The following is a 6,115-nucleotide window of genomic DNA, read 5'->3' as shown; positions in this document are numbered from 1 at the left end:
AAGCTTAATATATATGTGTGTTAATAAGTACTTGATTATGAGTTCTGTGAATCCTCGCTGTGTTCTTCTTGCGTCTTTTGCTTCTATGCATGAGATAATTTAATTTAAAAGTCAAAGTGACTTAAAATCAACTCAGATGCTGAGTGTAAAACGTCAAAGCCGCTGATCAGCTTATTATTGTAAGCATGATGCATTTGTCAGTAAGTAGGTGAAATATAGTAAACGATGTCTGAGTGTGCATTTTAGACAAGATAGGGTAGGATGCTGCTGCTAGTTGGGTTTATCTATAGCTGCTGTACAATATAAAAAGAAAAAAAGCTCAGCTTTCCTAGCCAGTGAATGTTCTCACAATGTCTCAGTGAACTAGCACCTGAGCTAGACATGTTCTGGTTAAGTCCTGATAATGTACAATGAGCCAGCAGCCGTGGCTCTGTATAACGCAAGGCAGTACTGTTAACACCAGCCCTGGGAGATGTGCCCCTGCTCCTCAGCTCTCTGGTCTCCACCTCCTCATCTGAAGCTACAAAACGTCATTAGCACCTAAAACACAGGGAACTGCTGCTGGAGCTGCTGCCGATGGAAGCGATGCCTTCATCACTGCCATAACCAGAGGCTCACTAGCTCCTTCCTTATCCCACACCTCTAAGCACCTTCAAAGCCAGTAAGTTCATCTCAACATCTTTCAGACTCTTCTTCTGTTCCTGGATTCCCAGCACTGGCAAGACAAAAAAGCAATGTGGGCTGGAAGCATCTAATGCTGCCTGTCTCCTACAGCTGTAGTCTGGCTAGGCGTGGAGTGAAAAGGCCGTGTTTATTCGTGGCACGATGGCGCACCATTGAATGTGAGCACAAGGGGTTGGGTTTGGAGGGCTTTTTATTTTTATTTTTTGTATCAAAATATTTATACTTGAGACTATGTGAAAAGCTTTTCAGAATAACTTGGCCTGTTCAGAAATGTCACCATAGCAGATGTGTTTTGGGTGAATATTAAAAGTTTGCTGAAAACTTTAAAAGTGAATGTAACTTATTTCTTTGCGTAAGCTTTGAGGTAGTTGCCTGACAACACCACTTCTCTATAGTCTTGTTAGTGAGTAGGAAAGCCTCCATCTTATGTCACAACCTTTTATTTCAATGGAAGAGGAGATACAGTTCCATAGAGAAACTGAGACCCTTCTCTCAAAACAAAAGGCTTCTTTTACAACAAAAATCATTTATTATACTCTTGGACTTGCAGGAATGAGTCGACATATTTCCAAGCATTACCTCAAGGACGACAGTCAGTTCTTGATAGCAAAACTTCATCCTCTCAGTCAGATCTTGTACACTCCAGATCCCAGAGTAACCCCTACCAACTCCTGAACTCCTAGGGATAAGATTTCTGATGTCTAATTTTACACATATAAAATCTAGACCTCTAAGCTTGAGCCTCTCATTTGATTCTCAATAGAAATAAACACCACAGGGCATGCTTGTCAGGATTATCTAATGTGCACCTCTCAGTAAGACAAAGCAGCACCTGAGCCTATTTCTCTTTATACATCATAAAGGCTCCTTCAGACTTATGCAACTAACTTCTAAACACGGCACATGGGGCAACCGAGCCTCCTCTACTGACATCCAAGGAATCTTTTTTCCTGGTTATGTGGAAGCACTTTCCATCTTAAAGAGGATATATTTATAATAGGGGAAGAAGAACCTCCATGGTAAGCAGAAGACAAGACGCTTCTGCATGCTCTGGTTCTCAGCTTCTATCAAGGACTATCAGCAGCTGAGCTCCTGACACAGTGCAGAATCTCACCTTGCTGTTGAAAAACGCCTATCAGCACAGTGATACAGCCAATTCCAGGAAAAAGCATTTGCAAGCCAGGATCCTAAATTCATGCAGACAAAAAAGCATCATACAAACAAGCTATGAAAGGACTGGTGAGGAAGCAAGTGAGTAGCAATCCAGGAGGCGGGTGTGAAAACAGGGAAGAACATTCAGGGCTGTAATGGTTCATCTCCATGAGTCAGGAGCAATGGATCTGTAATGGTTGTGGATGAGAAGACCTGGAGGTCCAGTTGTTGATCAAACAAGCCTATGTATCATCTTTCCACTGTTGCTTAATGAGTTGTTGATCCTATTATCTCTCCCTGTTTGAAACCAGGATTCAAGTATTGCCCAGAAAACATCAAAGATGATGGAAATATTTAACAATTCTCACCACGGCCCCTACTGGCCTCACTGGGTAATGGACTGGGCTCAGAAATCCTTCCAGCACCATATGGCCAGGGATGAGTCAGAGGGCTTTTTTGACCAGGACAAAGCCAGGAAAAGAGATAACACCAATTCCTAGCCAGAGGAAATCTGGGCAGCAACTGCAGATGCAGAGGGATCTGTGCAAACCACAACTCAGGGGCTGGAAACCTCACTGTTTGTCAGGCTGATCCCACCAGATGAGGTGGGGATGAAGCCATGGGTCTAGCGGGGAGCCTCATTTATTACTCTCAGAAACGAGATGAGACTCTAGCTATGTTGAAATTATTGTCTTGTGACACAGGGTTTCGAAGAAAATAAAACTATTTGGCCAGTAAAGTTGCTGTTTCTGTCATGTTACTACAGCCTAGTACTCATCTGGTCCTCAGGGAATACATGGTTTAATGTAATGTCCAGGTTCCCTGACATATTTCTGGACTTCTTATACTTTACCCAGTTTTTCTCCTTTTCCATTTTTTTCTATGTGTCTTCAATCTAACAGCAGATCAGAGGCAATTCACTTCCATCTGATAAGATGATGACAGTATTATTTTTCTTTTTTTTTCAGCTATAATCTGTTTGCCAATCATGGAAATGAGCTCCTGTAGTTAATTTTCTTACATGCCTATTTATTCTTTAAATGCCTTGAAAGTAAAATTTAATAGTCTCCGGAACTAACAGATGGATTTGATTTTAATTCCTGGCATGGCACCCATGGAAATGTCTACACGATAAGATATTGCTATTGTCATTCTGCAGTTTAAGCCGTTTGGCTGCCTTTTTCTGTAAAGTGAGGGCTGGATCTTCACCTTCACAGAAAACTGCATCCATTCAGCCTACCTTGCCCATTAGCCAATTTAATCCAACAACTTCCATAAAACTCAATGTTGATCATGTCTTTGGGGAGCAAAACAATCCCCAGCCATTCCTACGGAGGCTGATCCAGGTAGGACCATGCCTAGGGGCTACTGACTCAAATCGGGATGTGAAGGGCTGATATAGCAAGTGTTGCTCCTTCAAACCTCTTCAAGCCACCTTGAGGAAGGACCTAGGAGACGGTGGCTTCCTAAATCACCAAGTTCCTTGTTTCAGAGCAATACTCCTGGATGCTGCAAAGAAATGCCCCTACATGCAGACATGGCAGCTCTTGGTTTTGGTTTTTATGGAGAGCATACCATTATATCTGCCTTTCCTAAAGTTTATCTCTCCATCCATCCATCCATCCACGCATCCATCCATCCCATCAATCAGTCAAGTAGCAATCTTCATATTTCTCTACACTACAGTTCTTACCCATTGAAAATCTCAGTCCAAGCTAACCTTTTGGCATCACCAGGCCTACTTCACACAGTAAAAACCTCCACAAGGAACACAACATAGGAGTGGGCCATAAATAATTTGCAGGTGTAAAGAGAAAAGAATGCTTTTCCAGTGCTCTGCAATGGCAGGAGGGCCAAGGTATATTATCAGGTATAGAATTGCTTCTGTAACTAATATTTTCTTTTGTGTTACAGATAAAGCGGAACTAAACTAATTAGCAATTATTTTTCCTCCCCTCTCGCTTCTCCTGGCTTAAAACAACAAAAGAGCTCTTGCATTTCCGAAGTCAATTAGTCACTGGGCTAGAACATAGGCTTTTGACATTGTAATTAGACTTCATTAATGGATCGCCAACGGCAGCAAGATGGAAACCTACTAGATGAGCCTCTCTTTGCATTTTCTTTCAGCTAATTACATGCTTATCTTGGAAACAAAAGATGCTGCACACAATGAAAAAAAACACTTGTATGTCCCAAATTGTGGAGTGATGGGCTTATAGTCAAAGCCTCCTTGCTGGAGGTTGTAAAATGATCCTTCTGCAGACACAGAACTTCTTTTCCCTCTCTTTGCTGCTGCATCCTACATATGACCCGTCCTCCTTTCCATGTTGCCACCAAGTCCCAAGTTCCTTTAGACCTTTTGGCAAAATAATTTATAAAATGCTGTCCTTTGGGTATGGAAAAGACCCTTGACCATTTTTTCCTTACCTCCCTGTGGGTGCTGAGCATGCCCTCGAAAGCCTGAAGCCTCCACTGCTCCCAAAGGCCAGAGGAAAGCTCTGTCTTCCAGCAGAGCTCTTTTGCCAACAAGATCCCTCTGGGGAAGCAATTTTCTCATGCAGGTCATTGATATTGTAACACAGGGCCATTAGTAATAAAATAAAAAAGTGCTTTCAATTAAACTGAGGGCTTCTAGCTTGGTAACATCTTTCAACAGCAATTTGTAACACTAATACAGTGTAATTGCTGCTAATGAATGGGTAGGTAGCAGACCAGTTATTATTATGATTTTTCTCCAAGCACCATCAGGCAATGAAACCTGTCTCAAGCTGTATGAATTTACCGTTCCTTGTGAAAAGCAGAAAGCTTCCTCTCCTAGTCCTCTGAGGTAATTCAGTGAACAGGCAGTTTAAGGTGCTACTAAATTTATGTTGTGCAAATTATTATTCGTCACTTTATGTTCAACTTGGGAAGAGGCTTCAACAAACCAGAGTACACTACCCTGCATAATTCCTTTAATGATGAACTTGCTAAGGATCAGAGCTCTGGTGATAAATTGTAAGTGGCTTTATACTTCAGATAGTCATTTGGATTTTTTTTTTTTTTTTAATCACCCATCATGGCAGGAACTGTTTTGCAAGTTTTACAATTGTTGTGGTATTTTACTGTTCTGTGGCCAACTCCCACTATTATATACTGTGTAGATTCAGCAATAAATGCTGAACAGCTATCTCTCCTCAGGTAGTGCTGTGTTCTTTGGTGGAGATCAGATTGCTATCCCTCTCCTCTGGATGGAGAAAGTGAACCCAACAACGCAGAGCAGGCGGCAACGCACAGTGCTTGAGGCATCACACAAGGCTCCGTAGGGCTGGGTAGGGAGGGAGAGTGCTTGCTCTCCAGGGCTGTCCTAAGGCAGATGAAGGACGAGGCACACAGGTAATTTCACAGCTGAACGACGAGGTGCGTTACTCCCTACACCTCTGAGCACACTCACACACCTCTGATTCTCCATCCTGCGTGATGGAGATCCAGCCACAGTTGACAGATGGCAGCTCTTGGCACAGCCCACGATGGAGACCTCCTGGTGAATTACCGTGTACAGGCATCTGCAGACAGCGAGGAACACGGATGCCTATTGCAGTGGTTGCGCCCAGATCATGTGCCAGGGCTCTCCGGAGTCTCAGGGACTCTGTTACCAGCCCTTTCAGAAAGGCATAAAATTAATAAACCACCTACATGGGGGAAATCACTTCCTGACCTTTCGTGCAGTCAAACTTCAGTGTAATCGCCTGACACTTCTGGTTTTTATCAGTGTACCCACAAATTAGCCACGGTGTCTCACCAACTAATAGGAAGAAAGTAATTACGGGCGCTACCGCTAGAGCTGATAGCAAGGGCTACTTTGGGAAATAAAGGATTAATTTCAAATATATATGTAGGAGATCTTGATAGCAGCAGGTGTAAGGGGAAAAGAAAATTTAAGGCAGTCATAAATGTGGGAAGAGAGATACAATAGGAGAAGTGGAAGTGTATTTGGAACTGAAGTGCAATCTTTTTAGCGTGTAGGAAAGTGATGGAAACTTCTCAAACCCAGAGGTCATTTTGTTTTAGTAATAACAAAGTGAGAAAACTCACAGAGAGAAAGTAGTGACAGAAAGATGATTTTTTTCATATCTCGGGGGCCCATCCAAAAAATCAGAATTACGGGGAGGGAAGGGTGAGATGCGACTGGCATTAAGCCAACAAAACTCCACCTGCTTAAAACAGACCATCTGAGACGACACCTTGCAGACCCCAAGTACTGCGTCAGGGTGTGAGGGCTGGTGGCAATTTGGCTGAA

This window comes from Gavia stellata, chromosome 29, assembly GCF_030936135.1.
Source record: "Gavia stellata isolate bGavSte3 chromosome 29, bGavSte3.hap2, whole genome shotgun sequence".
NCBI classification, from domain to species: domain Eukaryota; kingdom Metazoa; phylum Chordata; class Aves; order Gaviiformes; family Gaviidae; genus Gavia; species Gavia stellata.
The sequence above is the reverse complement of the archived record's forward strand: the minus strand, read 5'-3'. Positions refer to the sequence as shown.